The sequence below is a fragment of the Mesoplodon bidens genome (genome assembly GCF_964165515.1).
Source record: "Mesoplodon bidens genome assembly, chromosome: 19".
NCBI lineage: Eukaryota > Metazoa > Chordata > Mammalia > Artiodactyla > Ziphiidae > Mesoplodon > Mesoplodon bidens.
In genome coordinates this window covers 46,188,583-46,211,630 of record NC_138179.1, presented here as the reverse complement: position 1 = coordinate 46,211,630, position 23,048 = coordinate 46,188,583, and the positions used below count along the sequence as shown (strand labels likewise).

Genomic DNA, 23,048 nt, shown 5'->3' with positions numbered 1-23,048 from the left:
ACTGCTCTGAGCCTCTGTTTCCTCTCCTGTAAATTGAGGCTACCAGCAACTATCTCACTTAGAGGGCTGCTCAAAGACGGGAAAGGATATATACACAAATAGAGAAAGCAGCACACGGCAGAGCTGGAATTCAACAAATGCTCTTTTCTATACTAGCCACCTTCTGTTTTGGGACAGAATCAAGGAACAAGCAATTTCCTGTGACCTCAGCAATCCCCAAGTGGGACACTCAGGAGAGAATAAGGATCAGACAGGAGAAAGCAGACCCTGAGGGACACTCAGGCAAAGAAAATGAACTGGAAGCACCTGGAGGACAGAGACAGTTGATGAACTTCCGAGCTTCTCAATAAACTAACTGACAGGGGAACGGGGAAAAAAAGAGAGAACTTAACACTATCAAAAGACACGGTCAATAGATATGAGGATGAAGAGATACCAATCCTGACACAGAAAATCAGTCTTGGAAGATTCAGTTTGATACCAAAAGTGATCTACAGCAGGAAGAATTTCCCCATTGTTCTGTTTTGTTCTTACTTAAGTAATATTCTGTGCATTTCTCCCCTTTCTTTCTTCAAGAGCTTCAGAAAATCCTCAGAAGAGCTTTGACTTGGAGGGAAGGTGAATCATATGGATGTAGAAACAAATTCTTGACCTGTTTTTTTCTCCATCATACCCATAATGCCTCAAAGTTTCTGGCACACAGCCAACTCTCAACAAAAATTAGTTGAGTGAATATTTTTTGATTACATGCCATTTCACTTTGACCAAAACTGCAAAACATCCTATATACTTATTCTACATAAAAGCCTAATAACCTTTCCTACTTCTTTTCCAGAAGCATTCTAAAACCATAATCTCTAATACACAAACGATACACTTGGTGAAAGCTATTTCTCCAGTCCTCTCACACGATGACATTCTACCAGCTCTTCAAACCTCCAACAAGGTCCAGCCCCCTCAGCCCCACCAAACCCCTGCACTTTCTCTTCCCCCTTCTCTGTCCAGCCCTCGGGTGCCTTGGCAGTTGTCTCAATTACCACCATCATCTGAACTGAATCAGTTTGTTAATCTCCTTCCTCTCAGGCACAGCACCTTTCCTGGAGATAAATGTGCAGGCAAGTCAAGTTCACCCACAGTCCTCCATACACCCACTACCCATCCCCATCCCAGCCTTCCCTGACACTCCCAGAGAGGCCCAGTGGACAAAAAAAACCACATATGGCAAAAATCCCCCCCTACCCCCATCACCTCAGGAGGCTGCTTGTTTTCCATAAGTCTAGACCAATCACCAACTTTTGGAAGAATTTCAAAGAATCCTGAAATGATTTAAGGGTTGGGTAAGAGCTGATAGAAATGGCACTTTTGCTCTTTCAGTACCTCCTAGGAGTTAAGCTTCACTGTGTCACTGAGCTCTAAACCCACAAACCTAGACTCCTGGGAATTCCCTGGCAGCCCAGTGGTTAGGACTCAGTGCATTCACTGCCCAGGGCCCTGGTTCCATCCCTGGTCTGGGAACTAAGATCTCACAAGCTGTGCATCGAAAAAGAAAAACCCACAAAAACCTAGATTCTGCAAACACTCCCTATCCCAGAGTTCAAGGATCACTTGCCCCTCCGTTTTTCCTTGTTGGTTTCCATATAAAAGTCACTCATTGTTTCCCTTCTAGCTTACATCAGGCTCCTGAAAGGACTCCTTTAAATCCTTTGATGAAAACCATCAAAACATGTGAAAGGCTGGTTCTTTTCCATTCCTGTGCAGAGTAGCCCTGGTGTCAAGACCTAGAACTTCAAACATGAATATGGCACCAACCCTGTCTTCATGGAGCCCACGCTTTTCCTCCAACTCTGAAAAAGTATGCCCTCCCTGGGAAGCGTCTATTAAGACGTAGTGACAAAGTACTTCATAGCTTTGGAAGAAGAGCGAGGGTGGAAACAGACTTTGCCCTTACATTGGCTGCCGTGTAACCATAACAACCGATGGTTTAAGTAACCATCAACCCACCTAGGGGCTAAGTTTTCCAAAAACCATTTTCAAAAGGGGAAAACTCCCCTGCACCGACTCCCGCGTCAGCCGTGCATTCTGGGCAGCGTGCGAGGCGCAACTGAAGCCGACGGTTCAGTCCATCCCCGGTCCCACCGTTTCATTCGTGTGCTCACCGGCAGCACAGCCTCCGCCGTCACACCCGAGCTCTGGGGCAGGGCACCTGGCATTAGGCCTCAGCCCAATGTCACTTGTTAACCTTCCAAACCCCCGGCTTTCGGGACGCCGCCGCCTCAGGTCTAAGGCACGCAAACCACCCACTGCCACCCACGATATTCAGGAGCTAGAGAAAAACAACCCGAGGCGCAGAAAGCCTCTAAAAGATCCGCGTAAAAGTAACTGCGGTTCTCGACTTCCAGGCATTTCGCAACGTGAGCGCTGGGGGCGGCAGGAACCCGGGGCCCCATTCACAAAATTACAAGGTGTTTTCCCTTAGTTTGCTTGTGGACGGTCCTCCCCGGACGGGGCCGAGCCCGGAGCCCGTGGCCCGCAGGCTACGGGGACCGGCCGGAGGGCACCTCCGGCGGGGTCAAGCCCAGACCCCCACACCGCCCCAAAGGAAAGAAGGGTGCGCCCGGGGGCGTCGCGGGTAGGCGTCCCTGTCAACTTAACCTAGACCGTGACAGCGGGGCGGGGCCCTGTAAGGGCCGGACCCCTACGCCCCGCCGCGCTAACGGCCGCCGGCCCCCGACCGTACTCCGGACCCTGAGGAGCCGGAGCCTTCTCGGCGGGCGTTCCCTCCACCGCCCCACCCGGCTCCGGGAGCGCTCACCCCGGATCCACTGGCTGCCTCATTGTACTGCGCCGGCGCCCGTGCTCCACGGCCGCCGCAGCTCCCGCTACGGCTCGGGATCGGGCCACCGTCCTGCCGCCAGCCCTCCCCCGGGCCACCGGCCGCCCCGCCCCGCCGGCGGACCCGCCCCACACCCGCGGCGGCCGCCGCCAACCGGAGGGCGGCGGGGGCGGAGCAGGCCTCGCGCCAGGCCCGGCCAATCCAGCGCTCTACAAGTGCGCTGAGGAGCGGCCGCGGAAATGGCCGGGCGATTGGTCAGGTCTGTTAAAGGGGCCGCCGCCCATGGGGCTGGGGAGAGGGGCGGCGGTGGGGTTACCAGGGAGAGCCTGGTGTGGGAGAGGTAAGATCTTCTCTTCTCTCCCAGCCTGGCAGCAGCGCTCTCCCCAGCACTTTGCATATTAATTTCCTCTTCCTGCAGCCTTAGCAACAAGTGGAGACAGAACCTGCTTCTGTCAGAAGGAGAAACTGAGTCTCCGAGAACCAAGGTCTCCCGCTTGACAAATTAACTCAGATTTGGGTTTAGAGGGCAGTCAGGCAAATCTGTTCCCGTCCAATCCCAGAAATTGGCTTACAAAGACACATTCTCAGCCTCCCCCTGGAGGATCTTTTTAAACATTTTTAATAGACATTCCGTGTGTCTGGAATGGGACTGGGGAAAGTATGCATTTTTCAACGCCCCTCTCCTGAGGCGATTCTGCTGTAGGTGGTACAAGAGCCACACTCAGGCACGTATTTCAAGTCGATCATTGTAATGAAATCCAAATTCAACTGCCAAAAATAAAGAGAAACTTTTTTTTTTTAATCCTCAAAATCAGTAATACGGTTGGGAGACTTGCTAGTTGGGCCGGACTTCGCCTACTGAGAAACTCAGAACAGTTCCCTGAGTGGGTCATGCTGAGATCTGAGTTTGAAGGGCCCTGGGCTGGGATGAAGCAACAAGCCAGTCTTGTTTTCTGACTGGTGAGACAATGCTTAAATACTTCAACGGCAATCACACCCTTCCTCGTTGCCATCACCAGGCCCAGTCATTACCCCAGGAGGGTGCCTTGCCCTTCTGGAGCTTGGTTCCAAAGACATCAAGCCCTGCCCACCCTCCCAGACACATTCCTGTCCCCATCCCTGTGTCCCAGACACACATCTGACCCAGAAGTTACTGCCTCGACTTGAAAGTCAGCCCCTTCCACCTAGACCCCTCCTACGAGGAGCAAACTGATTCCAAAGAACAACCGGTTTTGTCGTTGTTGTTGTTTTGCTGTGATATCTGATAGGTGCTGTGTTTGCCAGGAACAGCTCGACACACACATTCATCAGCCTCGTCAGGATTAAGTCTCTGGGTTGCAGATATCACTGCCTGGGATCACCATTTGCTTCACTTGGCCTTCCCAAAGGAAAATGAATTCTTGTCTTAAATGGAAAGGGTTCCGGTCGTGGATAGCTGGAAATGTGCAACAAAGGCAGTTAGCACTAGAGAAACAGCCCAAAGCTTGTCTCGGCCACCTCTTAAAACCTCCACCTGGGCTGGGGGTGGGATGGGGAGTGAAGGAGGGTGCCTGGAGCTGCACCACCGCAAGGGTCCCCGGAAGCTGGCAGTGTGCATCTCAGAGTGCCCCCCAAACCTCCTTGCCCGGGCCAAGCCCTATATAAATATTAGATTAATTAATACAGTGTCAACCTTACCTGGAGGCCAATAAGATCTAGCACGAACCCTTAGAAGAAGACTTTCTTTCTGAAAAGTGAGAAATTTGGATGCTTTGAAAAATAAACATATAATAACATAATAATATTAACACGTCCTACCTTTAAGAGGTTTCTCTGGGCAAGACACTTCGTCAAGATCTTTGCACATATTAATTCATTGAAACCTTACAAGAACCCTGTGTGGTAGGTATGGTTGTTATTTTCTCCATTTTACGGATGCAGAAGCTGAAGCTCATGGAGGATTGGTAACATGTCCAAGATCACAAGACTAGCTCAAGAGAGAGCCAGCATTCATGACCTCCTAACTGCCTGCTCCAGTGCCTGCCAAAATGCCCTTCCTTGCTGCCGGAAACAGGATGGCTAACTTCAAAAGGCAAAAGAAGCAAATATCACTGATCTTCACCAAAAGACAGCGCAATACAGCAGCACTGCCTTGGAGTTTAAGTTCCATTGCTCTAACTTACCACCTGCTTGATCTTGAACAAGACATATCATTAAATTCCTTTGAGCCTCTGAGTGCTTGTCTATAAAGTGGGATAATAACAAATTCTGCCTGCTCGGGCTGGCATGAAAACCAAATCAAATAAAGAATATACATAAATACATATGTACTTTGAACTTACAAATGAAGAGTGATTTTAGAGCTTGGCATCTGTGACTCAGTATAGTGACCAATGACAAAGGCCAGGGATTGTGATGCTAAATTTAGATATCAAACAAGATTCCTTACTTTGTCCCCCAAATAGCTGATCTATAGGTACAATATGTACAAAGTGAACTAAATCTTTTCTACCTATAGAAGTCATAGAAATTCAAACCCAAGTTATTACTCTGGCATCTGCCTCCCTCCCCGCCAACCATCACCCAAGTCTCTCTCTCAACCCAGACTCCAGCTTAAGCCTACAGGTTCCAGTATACTTGATTATTCCCAATTATGGCATTTCAAGATAATTCTTATTTTCTCATGAAACTTAAACCGAAAAAAAAAAAAAGGCTGTACGATTTTTTACTTCCATTTTTCTTTTTTGGCCGCACCACCCAGCATGTGGGATCTTAGTTCACCGACCGGGGATCAAACTTGTGCCCCCTGCGCTGGGAACATGGAGTCTTTACCACTGTACCACCAGGGAAATCCCTGCTTCAATTTTTTTTTTTTTTTTTTTTTTTTTTTTTCTTTTTGTGGTATGCGGGCCTCTCACTGTTGTGGCCTCTCCCGTTGCGGAGCACAGGCTCCGGACGCGCAGGCCCAGCGGCCACGGCTCACGGGCCCAGCCGCTCCGCGGCATATGGGATCCTCCCAGACCGGGGCACGAACCCGTATCCCCTGCATCGGCAGGCGGACTCTCAACCACTGCGCCACCAGGGAGGCCCCCTGCTTCAATTTTTTGACATTGCATTGCACTCTTGGCAGGAGAAATGGTTATGAAGTACACAAAAACAAAAAGTTGATCCACTTATACATCTAAAAAAAAAGGGTTAGGGGTCCATGGTGCCACAAGCTGCACCTTTAACAAGCAATCACTGAGAGCTCAGTAAGTACCAGGTGTTGTGCTGAGTACTGGGGATGGAAATGAAGACAGTATTCGTAAAAAAAAAAAAAAAAAAAAGTACATAAAGATGGCCTTTTAGCACTAGATCTAGCAGAGAAAGACTGACAAATTGATAGACCATTATAGGCTTCCACAAAGTTAAGCACAGGAGCTATGGCACACAGAATAGGCATTTATAATTGCTGGGGAACCCCATAGTGTTTTAGGGGTGACCAGATGAAGGCTACTAAGAAGAGAAACCAGGGCTTCCCTTGTGGCACAGTGGTTAAGAATCTGCCTGCCAATGCAGGGGACACGGGTTCGAGCCCTGGTCCTGGAAGGTCCCACATGCTGTGGAGCAACTAAGCCCATGCACCAGAACTACTGAGCCTGCGCTCTAGAGCCTGTGAGCCACAACTACCGAGCCCGTGTGCCACAATGACTGAAACCCACACACATAGAGCCTGTGCTTTGCAACAAGAGAAGCCACCGCAGTGAGAAGCCCACGCACTGCAACAAAGACCCAACACAGCCAATAAGTAAATAAATAAATAAAATAAAATAAAATACATCTATTTAAAAAAAAAAAAGAGGAGAAACCAGAGAGGTGATTTTAAAAAAACAAACAAAAAAATAACAAGTAAGAATGTTGTCACCAAAGGAGAAGAGATTGGAGAAGGAAGAAGCAACATATGCCTTAGAAGGGTCCAGTTGGGAGAGATCTGAACAGTGCACCTTGGGATTTGGAAATCAGAAGGTTACTGAGGCCATTGACAGAAGCAGTTTAGGTGGGGCTGGAGATGCAGTGTCTCCCTAGAGTTGGGCTGAGAAGAGCTAAGAAACCAGAATGAAGAGGCCGGGCAGGAGAGGACAGGGTCGCCAGGAAGCCCACGGGGACAGGGGAGCTGCCCCTGGGGCGGAAGAGGGTTTGCTCTTCCACTTAAGCTGGTTGCAGACAAGAATGGGTGTGGGTGCAGATTCATTCATAGATGGAGGGCAGGAAGTTAAGGAAATTCCTGCTTGCTGGCTTCTATTATTTTAACTCTAAAGTGAGAGGCAAAGTCATCTCTTGAGAGTGGGTGGGAGGTAGTAACAAGGGCTTTGAGGGAAACAGTGAAGAACAGGAAAAGCCACTGAGAGGAATGAAGGAGGGAGCTGCCAGATGGAGAGGGAGAATTCTGGGCAGCCCTGAGGGCCCGTGCATTTGAGGCATTCCCAGGATCGGAGTCGGATGGATGGTTATGTGGGGCTCAGCAGCCGGGCCCAGGTGTGGAGAATCCGGAGTCAAGAATTTACAGGATCAGGAAGAGAAGAAATACAAAACAGTGCAGGTTACTGACAACACGGGGGTCGAAGTGATGGATCATGTGTTCGAAGTTGGATGGAGATAGAAGGAAATCCAAGGGGGTGGGGAGCTGCCCCAGAGGAAATCTGTGGGGCAGGAGAGATGGGAAGAACCAGGCTTTGTGTCGATTTGGAGTGGGAGGTTTTCACAGACGAACTATTCTGAGTGATGACAAGGTGCGGCCATACAGCTGGAGTTTCTAAAGACACTCGACTCCTGGATTTTCCCTCCTCTGGTTCCTCATGGAGAATGATCTGAGGCCGTGTGGCCTCCAGTGCTTTCTGTTCACTCTGCACCACCACTGGGCTGACTCTCTGAGATGACGGGGCTGGGAAGAGCATCCTTCTCTCTTGTTTGGTTTTCCTTCTAAAATAAAAACCTGGGAATTCTCTGGTGGTCCAGTGGTTAGGACTCGGCGCTTTCACTGCCGGGGCCTGGGTTTAATCCCTGGTCAGGGAACTAAGATCCCACAAGCCACACAGCATGGCCAAAACAAAAACAAAAACAAAAACCTGTTCATGAACAGAGGGACTCCCACCATCGTCATGGAGACATGAGCATTTGTGGGAAGGGATACTGGAGGGAAGTCTTCCAGGGCTTTAGAAATGCCTCACCCAGTGGGTTGATACGCCTGTGAATAATTCCCGGCCATCACGGAGCAGCAAACAGCCAGCTGATGTCGATTATTTACTTGCCAATTAGCATGTGAGACCGGAGGCTATTAAATAGAAATGTCTCAAAGCTCCGTCATTCCGAGGGAGGGCCACTGGCAGAATGGTGGCTTCCAAGTGATGTGGAGCAGGGCCAGAGTGAACCTCTAGGAAGAAAGACTGACATTTCCCGCCCTTTCCCCGCTGACTCTCTGCCTTGCCTCTCAGGGCCCTCCCAGTGCTCTCCACGCAGAGAATGAATCCATTGTACGGAAGTCACTCCCTCACTTTCCCTCTAACCTTGACATCACCTGCCATCCTTGCTGCCTGCCAACCACCGTGCCCTCTACTCCACGTCGGCACAGGAGATTCACTCTCTGGCTTGCCCAGAATCACCCTGGAGCACAATGTTAACTCCAGGGATGAAGGGTCAACAGGTTCTGGCCCCAGTCCTGCACCATATCTCCTGTCCCCTTAAGTAGCCAAAGTGGGAGGGCTCAGCTGGCCTTTTTTTTTGGCCACTCGGCTTATGGAATCTCAGCTCCCCAACCAGGGATTGAACCCAGGCCACAGCAGCGAAAGCCTGGAATCCTAACCACTAGACCACCAGGGAACTCCCTCAGCTGGCCTTTTAATGACGTATACATCCACCTCAACATACGGGAAGGTTGGTTGTTTGTTTTAATCTTGAAAACATGATGTACATACCCTGATATAGAGTAGCTAGAAGTCAGTGGGAAAGGTCCACTCCCAATCAGGTGGTTAAACAGAATTAGAGACGAAAAGCGTGAAATTGCTAGCCTTTGCCATGTCCACGTGGTTACTGTACTCAGCACCTATGCGATTCAGAAGACAAGATGGTCTATATTTGGGTGAGAGCTTAGGCAAAGAAAATGTTTGAATCTGTTTTGGCCAGGGTTCCCCCAAACGCAGAACTTGAGACAAAGCTCACATGTGAATACATTGCTGGGGAATGTGAGCCCAGGGAGCATTCCTGAGGCTCAGGAAGCAAAGCAGGGATAGAGGCAGAGGTGTTTGATAATGCGTTATTGGGGTGACCATGTTCCAGGCTGCTCGATTTGGAGAGACTGAGAAGCCCTAAGAAAAACATCTCAGGACCCACCTTGTAGGATGGGGGAGAGAGGGGGAGACATTTATCCAATGGTTTCTGCCCCCATTGGTGAAAAGCTCTGCACAGGGGCCTGCACCCTGCTTCCAGGATGCACTGGCCTGGCCCTGAGCGGGCATCAACTGAGATGCCCTGGGTGGGGTCTGAGGTGCTGGCTGTGAGCCAGAGGCAAGACACTGTCAGACTGTACCTGCTGGAAGCTGGTAGGAGCAGTCACAGAACTGACCACTCCAGCAGTGGCTGAAGATCTCCAGCGGGACACAGAGGCTTCTGATACAAAGTCCATTTTCAAAAGAGGAACGTTGCACTGTCCAAAAAAACCTGCCATCTTAAGTTAGTCTTTAGGGATATAAGATTTCAAATGTCTTTTTTTTTTTTTTTTTTTTTTTTTTGCGGTACGTGGGCCTCTCACTGTTGTGGCCTCTCCCGTTGTGGAGCACAGGCTCCAGACGCGCAGGCTCAGCGGCCATGGTTCACGGGCCCAGCTGCTCCACAGCATGTGGGATATTCCTGGACGGGGGCACGAACCCGTGTGCCCTGCATCGGCAGGTGGACTCTCAACCACTGCGCCACCAGGGAAGCCCTCAAATGTCTTTTAATGTTGTTATAATATTCTCTTTAGGGAAGCAGCATTAGTCTAGTGACTTTGGGGTCATTTGGACATGGGTTCAGGTTTTGCCTCTGTCATTTCTGAGCCATGTGACTTTGGATAAGATACTGAACTTCCCTGAACTCCTGTTTCCTCATCTGTAAATTGGAGATATCCACATCATATGTTGTTGTAAAGATTAAGTGTATGCATAAATGCTTAGTGTAGCATCTTTATATAATAGGTGCCCAATTAATGGAAGCTGTTGTTTGTTTACTCTAGGGAAAATTCCTGGCCATGGAGTGTAATGCATACAGGAAGACAATCGGGTGATATGCTTAAGCCTCAAAAATAGAAGTGAAAGAAGCTATCACATGGTTGCAGGCAACCAGAAATGTCTAATACTTTAAAACAACTGAACAGCTTTTATCTACAGTGACTACATATCTTGGAGTTTCCAGGAAAGCATTAATTTCAAATGTTCTCTCATGTTATCCCAGTACAAAAACTCCTATTTGGGAGGCAGTCACCTTGAGCTTGGACCAGAAAACAGCATTATAGGTATATCCCATCAGGAAGGGGGAACATCAGCCCTCTAGTTTCCTTTGCTCCCCACGCTCCTGGAGTGCAAGCAACACAGCTCTTCCTTCCAAGAAGGTTCTTCTTCCCACACCTCACCTGAGGGGCCCCAGCTCTGTTTGCACAGGTGAGCTAATTAACAGCCACTGCCTTTCAGAAGAACCAGAAGCACAATGACTGCCACACAGCAGAGGAGGAACCAAAATCCACAGGTGGAGGGCTCCTTCCCCACCCGCCAACCCCCCAGCACCCCCCTCTCCCACTGCGCCTGCGTGATCCACCACAGCAGGAAATGGTTTGGGTTTTTCCATGATGAAAGTGATAGAAGCTCAGTGTAGAGTATGAAAAAAACACAGAAACCTAGAAGAAGGAAGAAAAAAAACACCACATATTTTCTTATCACCTATGAACAATTGTCAACATTTTGTTTGTATTTCCTCCTGTTCTTTTTTAAAGCATAGTTTGTTTTACATAGCTGTCATTTTACACTAGATACAATTTTGTATCCTTTATTTAAAAGTTAACATGGTAACATAACGAGTAGCAGTACAGGATAAGGGAAAGAAGGGCTTGGCTTGGGGTCAGAAGAGTCTGAGTATTAATCTCAGCTCTGCCACTTATTCACTATATGACTTTGGGCATATGATTGGTCTTTTCTGAGCCTCAGGTTTGTCATCTGTATAATGAAGATGACAGACACACCCATTCTCTGCCACTAGTTTTCTGTGTGGTCCTAGACTATAGGACCTAAACCATGGTCTAGATTGTAAGTTCTATGAGCACAAAGCCCTTCTGACTAAACCCCTAGAGCCTGGATTTGGTGGACTAAAGATGGCCACAATCTCTTCTTGGTCATTCCCGCCATCTAGAGGTAGAGTTTATTCCTCCACTTCTTGGAATCTTAGGCTGGCCTCGTATGGTAGCCAGCCTCCAAGATGGTCCCAGTGATCCTCACTTCCTGGTCATTCATGCCCTTTCATAGTCTCCTCCCACTGTGAACCAGGGCTTGTCTGTGTGATAAAAAGAGTATGGCAGAAGTGATGAAGTCTGACATCTGAGGATACTCAGATCCTCATCAGTATAATGGGGATACTCAAGCAGCCTGTGGAGAGACCTGTGTACAGAAGAACTGAGTCCTCCTGCCTACAGCAAGCCCCAGTTTGCCAACTATATGACTGAGCCACCTTGGAGCGGAGCCCTCCAGTCCCAATCAAGCCTTCAGATGAGTACAGCCCTGGATGACATTTTGACTGCAATCTCATGTGATGACCCAAGCCAGAACATCCCACAAAGCTTCTGCATGATTCCTGACTAATCCAGAAACTGTGAGAGAGGAATATTTATCATCATTTTAAACCACTAAGTTTTGGGATTATTTGTTATGCAGAGTAGATAACTAATACACTCGAGGACTGACTTTGACCCACAGAATGCAGCAGAAATGGGATTCTGAGACTTCTGAGCTCAGGCCTTAAGAAGACTGAGAGGACTGACAGCTTCCACTTCCTGGCTCTTGGAAATCAGTCACCTGCTTTGAGAAGACCAAGCTACTTGGAGAAGCCAGAAAGAAGAGAATGGAAAAAAAGAAGAAGAAGAAGAAAGAGGAGGAAGAGGGGGGGAGGGGGAGGGGGAGGAGAAGGAGAAGGAGAAGAAAAGAACTGAGGGGCGCCAGATGAAAGGCCCAGCTACTCTCCAAGCACCAACTGCTATCACTGTGAATAAGCCTCTCGGAGGGTCCAGCTGAGTCTCACCCCAGATGACCACAGCCTCAGCCATCATCATATGGGGCAAAGAACCACACAGCTGTGCCCAGACAACCCACAGAAATGGGAGAATAAAATGGCTGTTGTTCTAAGCCTCTGAGCTTTGGGGTGATGTTCTGTGCAGCAATAGGTAACCAAAACACTGGCCCAGCCTCTGGCACGTAACTGGCTCTTGAGAAATGTCTGGGGAAGACACGGACAACCCTTGTTGGGCTTCCATTTCCTCTTCTATAAAATCACAGAGGTCAGGCCGTTCCACACCTTACCCATTGTGAGTCGCTATCTCTCTATTGTTTTGTGGCTGCTCACCTGGCTGCCTGCCCCATGGCCTCACTTTACTCTTGTAGGAAGTCTCCAGTGTCCATGGCATCGTTGTCCCTCACCTCCACACTGGCTCCTCCTTCTTTCTTTCTGTGGCACACATACCCCGGGCCCTCACGATGCTCTCCTGGTGATTTCAATCATGGGGCTGTATAACTTGCCAAGAAGAGATTAGCACAGGCCCTTCACCTTACAGGCAGCACCGGCTCAATTCAGCCAGAGGAAACTGGAAACTCTCCTATCAGGTCCCTGGGGCACACTGGCAAAGAATGGAGCAAACACGGACGTCACTTTCCATTGACCCTTCCTCAAGGCCAAGTCCTACCGTTGTCTTGGGCTAGAAAATGATTGACCTCTTTCACGGTATCCAGGTCCCCACTAAGTCTCCTCAGATAGACACCAAGTCTGCTTCTGAGAACTAGCGCTCAACTTCTGGTTTACTAGGTTCCCTGGTTTGCCATAGAGGCTCCGTGGTTTTATTAGCGGTGCTTACAGTTATTTGGGGTGGCAGATCTCTATCACTGCCATAAAAAAAATAAAAAATTAAAAGGGCTGGAGAAATCAAGAAGTTAGCCTGAGGTCCAAAACAAACCCTGCTTACTGGTGGAATTAGCATTGCCTCCCTCCCATTTTCCAATCACCTATCCCACCCTCCTACTCCTATCTTGACTCTCACGGCCCTCTGAGCAATCACAGTGTGACCCATTTAAATGATTATTCAGAGGAGCAACTGCCCCTTCCTGACTATAAGTCATCCCTCAATCATCGGCATCATCGTTATAATTAGTAAGGCCTCTCTCATTAAGCTGTGAAGGCATCTGTCCCGGGCTTTAGAAAGTCACCCAGTTTCTGGAGATTGGGAGGGACCATGATGTTATTCATCCATCCAGATGGAAAATACTGATTGAACATCTACTGTCTCCTGGTGCTCCGCAAGGTGCTAGAGACACAGCGGTGAACAAAACCCAGGAGCTTGCTGTCCAGTGCCGAACGCATTCCTCTGCTTTGTGCAAGTTATGGTGAATGTCACATCCCCAGGCCCAGCTCATGCTATAGTTTTCATACATTTCAGAGAAGAGGAGAAAACACAGGGCTCCCGCTATTCTCCAGCCTTACCCAACTGCCTGCTTGGTCTCTCGTGGATGCCTGATAATCATCCCATGTTAAAAGTCCTCAAAAGCAGCTCTTGGTCTCTGCCCACCCCCATCATAGTCAATGGCACCATGGCCCACCCACTCACTTGCTGGAGTCAAGAACATCCAGAACAATGAGTTGGGGCAGGGGGAGGGATAAATTGGGAGATTGGGATTGACATATACACACTACTATATATCAAATAGATAACGAATAAGGACCTACTGTATAGTACGGGGAAATCAGTACTCTGTACTGACCTATATAGAAAACGAATCTAAAAAAGAGTGGAGGGGGCTTCCCTGGTGGCGCAGTGGTTAAGAATCGCCTGCCAATGCAGGAGACACGGGTTCGAGCCCTGGTCCAGGAAGATCCCACATGCTGCAGAGCAACTAACCCAGTGCGGCACAACTACTGAGCCTGCACTCTAGAGCCCGCAAGCCACAACTACTGAGCCCACCTGCCACAACTACTGAAGCCCATGCTCCACAACAAGAGAAACCACCGCAATGAGAAGCCCACGCACCACAACGAAGAGTAGCCCCCGCTCGCCGCAACTAGAGAAAGCCCGCACACAGTAATGAAGACACACCACAGCCAAAAATAAAAGATAAATTAATTAATTATAAAAAAGAGTGGATATATGTATATGTATAACTGATTCACTTTGTGAATAATACTGTGTTAGTTTCTGCATGTTATAAATCAATAAAAATAATAATAAAAAAAGAACAATGAGTTATCTAGGATTTCATCCTTTCCAGCTCACATCCAATCCATCAACATACAAACATGTTCTAGCATCTCTTTTCTGAAAAACCCCCTCCCTCTTGCCCAGACTCCCTCTTGCTGTCCCATTCTCTGCTATCCTTTACAGCACAACTTCTCAAGAGTTCTCCTCTTCCTCTCCCACCATCCTCTTTAAGCTGCTCCCCCAGCGTCTTCCACCTCTACTGCTCCCCTGAAACTGCTCTTGTCAAATCATTGATGACCTCCACTCTGCCAAGCCCAAGAGTCATTCCTCTGATCTACATGACCCTTACTTAACCCTTTTCAAAGCATCCATTGACCACCTCCCTACTCATCCAGTCCTCGTTCCCTTAGTCTGGTCTCTCATATTCCCTCCAAGCCATGGTGGGATGGAGACAGCAAGCTTTGCCAACCAGGTCACAAGTTTCTTCCTTTATTTATTTATTTATTGCTGCATTGGGTCTTCATTGTTGGGTCTTCGTTGCTGCGCCTGAGCTTTCTCTAGTTGCAGTGTGCGGGGGCTACTCTTCATTGTGGTACGTGGGCTTCTCATTGTGGTGGCTTCTCTTGCTGCAGAGCTTGAGCTCTAGGCACGTGGGCTTCAGCAGTTGTGGCACGCGGGCTCAGTAGTTGTGGGTCATGGGCTTAGCTGCTCCGCGGCATGTGGGATCTTCCCGGACCAGGGCTCGAACCCATGTCCCCTGCATTTGCAGGCAGATTCTCAACCACTGCGCCACCAGGGAAGTCCCAGGTCACATGTTTCTGATGGCCTGTTTCTTGTCCAACAGATCAGACTTCAGGCAGGACCTTGATGTGTCCACGGGTGCCGGGAAGTGTCATAGTGGGGAGCTGGCCAGGGCAGGCCATGGGATGTCACCAAACAATGTCTCCACAAGCCTGTTCTCTTCATCTTTTATACGGAGCTGGAAATGGAAAACCTAACTTTTTTTTTCTTTTTTAATTAATTAATTTATTTTTGGCTGTGTTGGGTCTTCATTGCTGTGCACGGGCTTTCTCTAGTTGCGGTGAGCGGGGGCTACTCTTCGTTGTGGTGCACGGGCTTCTCATTGTGGTGGCTTCACTTGTTGTGGAGCACGGGCTCTAGGCGTGTGGGCTTCAGTAGTTGTGGCACGCGGGCTCAGTAGTTGTGGCACATGGGCTTAGTTGCTCCACAGCATGTAGGATCTTCCTGGACCAGGGCTTGAACCCAGGTTCCCCTGCATTGGCAGGCAGATTCTTAACCACTGCGCCACCAGGGATGTCCCAAACGTAACACATTGATACGGGAGAGTGATAGGATTGCTGTGTTCACCCCCCTCCCAAACCCCGTCTCAGTTTCCATTACTGCTGTTACAATGTTACAATGTTGTTTGGGCAACAGAGGAAAGTTGAGTAACCCAAAATAAAATGCCTGATAAGAAGATTTGGCCCTCACGTGTGGATGGAGTTCCGGGGGGTGGTGCCAACGGTAGGCAGCGTGAACGTGACAGCCGGGGATCTAGCTGGTATCACTCAAGGCTCCCCTGAAGCTGTGATGGTATCTCAGTGACCTTTTCAAGAGCTTGGCTATAGCGTTCATGTATCTGCTATAATTCTGGTTAATGTTTATGCTGACAGAGTGCCCAGGGAACAACATGGAACCTCCTTGCCTTTTCTCCCTTTTTGGAGATCAATCCATCTTGAATCCCAACCTTTTTCATCAACATCCACCTCCTTCTTCTCAAACTTCTTCACTTTTACCAGACTCTTCCTTTTCTTTCTTTCTTTTTTTTTTTATTTGGCTGTACCACATAGCTTGCAAGATCTTAGTCCTCTGACCAGGGATCGAACCCGCACCCTCGGCAGTGAAAGCTCAAAGTCCTAACCACTGGTCTGCCATGGAATTCCCCAGACTCTTCCTTCTCTAAAGATGAAATCGAGTCCTGTCACCCTGGAAACCCATTTCCTTTGGCCTTGGGTTGTAAATCAGAGGGGCCTAGATCCCTCTGGTCCTGAGTATCTCCTTTGCGACACTTATCCAAAGGGGGATTCAAGTAATTATTAGCATCTCTGCCCCTGGACGGTGAGCTCCAGGAGGGCTGCGTTGGGATCTTGTCTCTCCCTCCTTCTGCAAGACCAGGCCCATCACAGGCCCTCGGTAAACACTCGTTGCTGAAGGAGTGACATCCAGTAAGAGACGGTGAAGGGTCCTCCCTGGACCTGTTGGACCCAGGGAAACACCTCTCAGCTCTTCTCTGCACTTGGCTCTTACAGACACGTGCTCTATTCAGCAGAATTCAGAAAGAATTCTGCCTCCAGCCTTGTCTACCAGAAGGAAAGAAGGAAGAAATTTCCTGCCTGCCAAGTTGGGATATTTTTAGACTAGAAGCCGCCGGGATGAGCTGGAGTTCTTGTCTCGCTCCACGGTGGTGTGGCGACCTCATTTCCTTCTCTGCCTCAGAAGTTTCGAAATGACAAGTCCCATCGCAAGAACAGAGCAGCACCAGGAAAAAAAAAAAAAGAGGCGGAAACCCTCTAGTCTGGATCCTTAGGATGGAGTTTCCAAAGCCTGGAGAAAAGTACAAAAATCCTTCCTATATATGGTGGGGGGCAGGGTGGTGGCTGCAATGACTACATCTCACATCCACGGAACTTAATAAAACCCTGTAGTCATGCTATTTGTTTGACAGAGTGCAATCCCTCTGCCTTAAAAGATTTTATTTCCTAAATCACATGCAATATATAAGGATAGCTAGAAGTTCCTGTTTCTATGGCCAAGTCAGTGGGGAAAAAGGGGGAGAGGGAGTGCTAAATTTTGCTTTTTCTTAAAGACTTAAAAGAAAAGAATATCCAGGGTTTTTAATAAAATTTATATTTCTAATTACTCATATAGTAAAAGCTGAAGACATCTGACATTTACTAAGCACCTATTTCAATCTTTTTTTTCTTGCCTTTTTTTTTCTTTTGTCTGCACCTCGCAGCTTGTGAGATCTTAGTTTCCCAACCAGGGATTGAACCTGGGCCCTCAGCAGTGGGAGTGCAGAGTCCTAACCACTGGACTGCCAGGGAATTCTCATCTTGCTTTATTTAAAATCTAGATATAATTGACATATAACATATTAGTTTCAGGTGTACAACATAACGACTCTATATTTGTATATATCACAAAACAATCACCACAATAATCTAGTTAACATCCATCACCTCACATTATTAGAAAATGTTTTCTTCCTGTGATGAGAATTTTTTTTTTTTTTTTTTTTTTTTTGCGGCATGCAGGCCTCTCCCGCTGTGGAGCACAGGCTCCGGACGCGCAGGCTCAGCGGCCATGGCTCACGGGCCCAGCCGCTCCGCGGCACGTGGGATCTTCCCGGACCGGGGCACGAACCCGTGTCCCCTGCACCGGCAGGCGGACTCTCAACCACTGCGCCACCAGGGAAGCCCGAGAACTTTTAAGATCTATTCTCTTGGTAGCTTTCAAATGTACAATACAGTATTATGAACTACAATCACCGTGCTGTACATTACATCCCTGGGACTTAGGTATTTTATAACTGGAAGCTTGTGCCTCTGACCCCTTCACTCATTTCACCCACCCCTACCTTTACCTCTGGCAACCACCAATCTGTTCTCTGTATCTCTTGAGTTTAGCTTTTGTTTTTTGATTTTTTTGATTCCATATATTAAGGACTCTTGAAGGCTGAAAAACCAAGACCTATGGCTGGGGCACCATGTTGTTCCCAGTCTTTCCTCAACCTCCTTGTTTGAGTTTACCTGCATGGGGACCAGCTGCCCAATCCGAGTGCTGTGTGACAAGCCCAAACCTGGCTGCTGGGAGCATTGGCCAGGTGAGTCCTGTCTGTCCTGGAGAAAGAACGCAGGAGGGTGGAGAGAAGGTGCCACTCCACAGGAGGGAGAGCAGGGAGGGCAGGAGGGCAGAAGGGATTTGAGTAAAACCACAGAGGGGTGTAAGTGCAAACTGACAAGAGGTATAACTATTTCCTTTTGATAACATGACCTCTCCCAGGGGACAGTCTCCAAAAACACCCGTGTCCATAACACAGAACATTTTGCTTTTTAGATTTAAAATGATGGATGAGGAACTTTCCTGGTGGTCCAGTGGTTAAGACTCTGCTCTTCTACTGTAGGGGGTGCAGGTTCAATCCCTGGTCGAGGAACTAAGATCCCGCATGCCTTACAGGGAGGCTCAAAGTAAGATAAAATAAAATAAGATAAAATAAAATAGGGCCTCCCTTGTGGTGCAGTGGTTAAGAATCTGCCTGCCAATGCAGGGGACACGGGTTCGAGCCCTGGTCCAGGAAGATCCCACATGCTGCAGAGCAACTAAGCACGTGCACCACAACTACTGAGCCTGTGCTCTAGAGCTCGCGAGCCACAACTACTGAGCCCCCATGTGCCACAACTATTGAAGACTGTGTGCCTACAGCCTGTGCTCTGCAACAAAGACAAGCCACTGCTATGAGAAGGCCACACACCGCAATGGAGAGTAGCCCTGCTCACTGCAACTAGAGAAAGCCCGCACGCAACAGCAAAGACCCAACGCAGCCAAAAATAAATAAATAAATGTATAAATAAATAAATAATAATACTTTAAAAAAAGACACAATCTTTAAATCTTGAAAAAGAACCTATGAGGTGTAGTTAAAATACCGGGTTCAAACCAGTCCCCTACGTACTCCCCCAAGGTGAATCCAGGTGGAACACCGAGAACTGGGATTAGCTGCGTCATCTATAGAAGTGATGCTCCCTGGGGAAGGATGCACAGTGGGGGCTGAGGGGTTTTAGGAACAAACCAGGCCAATTGTGGTGACAGCGGTTATGTCTCAAAGCCTTGTGGCCAGTATGTGATGACACAGAACAGGGTTTTCTGAAGTGGGCACTGCTGCAGAACCTCAAGAAGTTTCTGGCGGTCCAGGGACCAAAATCGGTCATTAAGGTCCATGGACCACATCATTGTTTTGACCGTATCCATGATGGTCAGCTGACGTGGGTGCTCAGTGCTCTGGTTGTTCTATTTCTTGGTTGAAGCCAATTAAACTGCAAGTGAGGGCTTCCCTGGTGGCACAGTGGTTGAGAGTCTGCCTGCCGATGCAGGGGACACGGGTTCGTGCCCCGGTCCGGGAAGATCCCACGTGCCGCGGAGCGGCTGGGCCCGTGAGCCATGGCCGCTGAGCCTGCGCGTCCGGAGCCTGTGCTCCGCGACGGGAGAGGCCACAACAGTGAGAGGCCCGTGTACTACAAAAAAAAAAAAAAAAAAAAAAAATCAAAAAAATAATGTATATGTGTCAATTTCAGTCTCCCAATCCTCGCACCCCAGCCATATGGTTTCTGTTGCAGCTACTCAACTCTGCCTATTCAACAGGGCTCGAAAGCAATCACAGACGGTATGTAACAAATGGGCATGTCTGTGTTCCAATAAAACTTTATTTATAAAAACAGCAGCCAGCTGGTGGTTTATGGTTTTCTGACCCCTCCCCGAGGGCATCCAGTGAGAGTCCTGACTGCTCATTCAGCACTCCCAAAACTCAGAGGGGCTGCCTGAACCCAACCCAGACCTCAGCCCCATCTCCCTCTTTCTTCCTCTTTTTCTCTGTCAGGACACTCTTCTCCCAGCTCTCAATCCCCAGGGCCTTGGAGGATAGTTAGCAGATAAATGAATTTATTTAGCTATTGGGGAGTGCTGAGAAATGACCCCAGAAGATATATACAGTTGAATCCATGGACCTGTGGATGTTCCTTATATGCAATAAAATATCCTTGCAGATTTGAAGAAGTTAAGGATCTTGAGATGGGGAGGTTATCCTGTTTTATCTGGGTGGGCCCTAAAGGCAATCAGAAGTGCCTTTATAAGATAGAAGCAGAGGGAGTTTTGATATGCAGACGAGAAGGTGTTTGAAGACAGAATAGACAGAGACTTGAAGTCACCAACCCTGGAGTGATGGGGCCAGAGGCGAGGGAATGCTAGAGTCAGGAGATCTGAGTCCAGGTCCCATTCTGCCCTCCTTACTGTGTGATCCCAGGCAAGTCCCAGTCTTTGGTTTCTTTGCCTGTAGAACTCCCAAACTGACATAGAGGAGGAAGTTTCCCTCCTGCTGCAAACGCTGTGAAGCTTAAGGGAAATGCTGATGAGAACATACAGCATAAACATGCACTACTATTACCTTTGGGGCTGGGGTCCTCACAGTAGCTCTCAGATTTTACCACTGGCAGCCACCCTGCTCTGAGTTGTAGGAATAGCAGCTAACATTGACTGCGTGCGCTATGTGCCAGGTGCTGTGCGAAGCATTTTATTTGCATCCTCCAGAGACATGTGGAAATGGGATCGTGGAGTTTGCACGTTGGAAGCAGAAGGACCTAAACTGGAATCTCAGATGTGCCCTAATTAGCTGCATGACCTCAGGCAAGGGACTTAACCTCCCTAAGCATCAGTATCCTCACCTACAAAATGGTGCTGCCTTGACCTGTCTTCCTGAGAGGTCACAAGGATCAGATTTACCCTGAGCAGAATGTCTGGCTTATTCCTCTTACTACCATTTGCTCTTTATAATCAGTGGCGGATTCGTGGTGAGCACATAGTCTCATAAGGGGATGTGCTGCTATCTCCCAGTGCAGAAACATCTAAGTGCCACTGCTATCCATCCAAAAGGCAGCGTTTCCTCTCCCACTCCCACCCCACACCTGTGGAACTACAGAGTCTTTCTTCTGTTACAGCACCGAGACACACGCATACATGGTACTTTTCAGGCGAGAGCTGAGCAACTAATTTTCCGACCTAAAATTTAATCTTCCTTCTTTGTTATTACAAGCTGGGGAAAAGACATAACAGAAACCCTCTGAGTCTGGCAAAGAAGAAACAACGTGAAAGGCAATTTGAAACCGGGAGTAATCACTGTGTCTACAATTCTAAAAAAATTAATAAATCAAGGAGTAGCTTTTAGACCCAGTTTTAAATCACGCAGAAGAGTCTGGGTTAGAAACAATTTATTATTTTCCTCCCGAAAATGCTGCTCTGCCTGGACTTTCTGTTCTGGTTAAATGCCCCATGCACCCCCAGACCCAGGGATTCCCTCAATAGCCCCCTTCTAGCTGCATCTAGTCACCCAGTCCTGTGACTTCCTGCCTGTCGCAGCCACAGGGCATGTTCATTAGTCCCCTGCCTCCAGGCCTGAACTTGGCTAAGCACCCTCCAAGCCAGCCGCTAAGGGATCTTTCTGAAACACAGATGAAAAGATTTTCATGATGACTGTTAATTACTCAGAACCTATCGGGCATCTACCACATGGCCGGTGTTCTTTCATTCAACTCCCAAAGCCTACAAGGTAGTTGTTATTAGTCCCACCTTACTAATGAGGTAATTTGCTTCTGTAACTTGGTCAAGATCACTGAGCTGGTATACAGTGGACCTGGGATTTGAGCCCAGGTCTGGGGACTCCTAAGTTTGTGCTCTTCCCATGTCACTGCTTTCTCTCCTGGGCTTCCTACTGACTACAGCTGAATTCCCCAAACTACGCCCTGGGGATGTCACTGTATAAGATAGAATAAGTTTTCTTTAAAACAACAACAGCAATAAAGTGTGTGTGGAGGGGATAGGTGGCCGCTCTGTGTTAAATAAATTTGGGACATGCTCTCTATGCTGACCAGTCTTGGAGAATCCCTGGCATCTTCGTATATTAGTAAAGGCTTTGGTGTGTCCTGCAATTTTTTAAAAAAAGGAAAAACAAAAACAAAAAAAACCACTTTAACCTAGAGTTTTCCAAAGTCATTTTGCCATGGAACCCCTTTGCACTGAGCATCCATCAGTCAGAAGCCCAGGTCCCACAAGCTCCTGGGCTAGGCCCACCTGCCTCTCCAGTTTCTCCTCTTCGCCTTGTGTCAACCTTCTGCTCCAGCCACACCTCGATGCTCACATTTCCTCAAACGAGCCAGGGTGTTCATGCCTCTGTGCCTTTGCACAAGCTGTTCCCTCCCTGAGCCTGCAATGCTGTTTCCGTCCGTCCCTCCCTCCGTCCCTCCCTCCGTCCCTCCCTCCGTCCCTCCCTCCGTCCCTCCCTCCGTCCCTCCCTCCGTCCCTCCATATGCCTCAAGGACTGGCCAAACTGTCTCCTTTTCTGGAAGTGGTTTCCTAAGGCTTCTAACCAGAGCTAATTACTCCCCGGGTTGCACCAGCCCTAGCACTTACCTCTACTATAATACGTCTTTCCAGATAATATTTGTCTTCCCATGGCTCATCTCCTGTGGAGGGCTGTGAGCTTCTCGAAGGGCAGACTGCACTTGCTTTATTTCAGAATTAACACCATGCACAAGGCCTAGTACACAAAAGGTGTTTGTCATTTGAACTTCCTTAGCTGTCTTCTAGTCTATTTTCTTAATATATTTTTCTGGTTATAAAAGTAATTCATGCCCACTGTGAGATTTGAAAAAAGACACATGTATATATGGTATATATTTAAAGAAGAAATACCCATAATCCTAGAGGGATCAGGGTGAATGAATCTCAAATTTACATTAGCATAAGAATGACCTGTGTGAGCTAGTTAAAAACAGAGGCACTCAAACCACAGCTGGGCCACCCAGCTTCTGCCCCAGTGTGTGTGTGTGTGTGTGTGTGCGTACATGCGTGTGTGCATGCACATGCGTTTAAAAAACTTCCAGTTGATTCTAAGATGCATTCCTCGGACATTCCCTGGTGGTTCCGTGGTTAGGACTACACGCTTTCACTGCCGAGAAC

General features: G+C 48.3%; 1 protein-coding gene and 1 long non-coding RNA gene across 2 annotated transcripts in view; both read right to left on the bottom strand.

Annotated features, from left to right (window-relative positions):
• The window catches only part of TEX2 (testis expressed 2), a 110,823-nt gene extending 107,877 nt beyond the window's left edge, over nt 1-2,946 (bottom strand). The window contains exon 1 of the mRNA XM_081219114.1: nt 2,813-2,946. The gene's annotated coding sequence lies outside the window, so the exon portion shown is untranslated. The remainder of the gene's footprint in view (nt 1-2,812) is intronic.
• Nucleotides 2,947-4,200: 1,254 nt separating this feature from the next.
• Nucleotides 4,201-22,611, bottom strand: LOC308607217. Its single transcript, XR_014013978.1, has 3 exons — nt 22,500-22,611; nt 4,511-4,559; nt 4,201-4,268 (listed from the first exon to the last, which is right to left on the bottom strand). It is a non-coding gene; the product is annotated as an uncharacterized lncRNA (long non-coding RNA).
• Nucleotides 22,612-23,048: the final 437 nt, after the last annotated feature.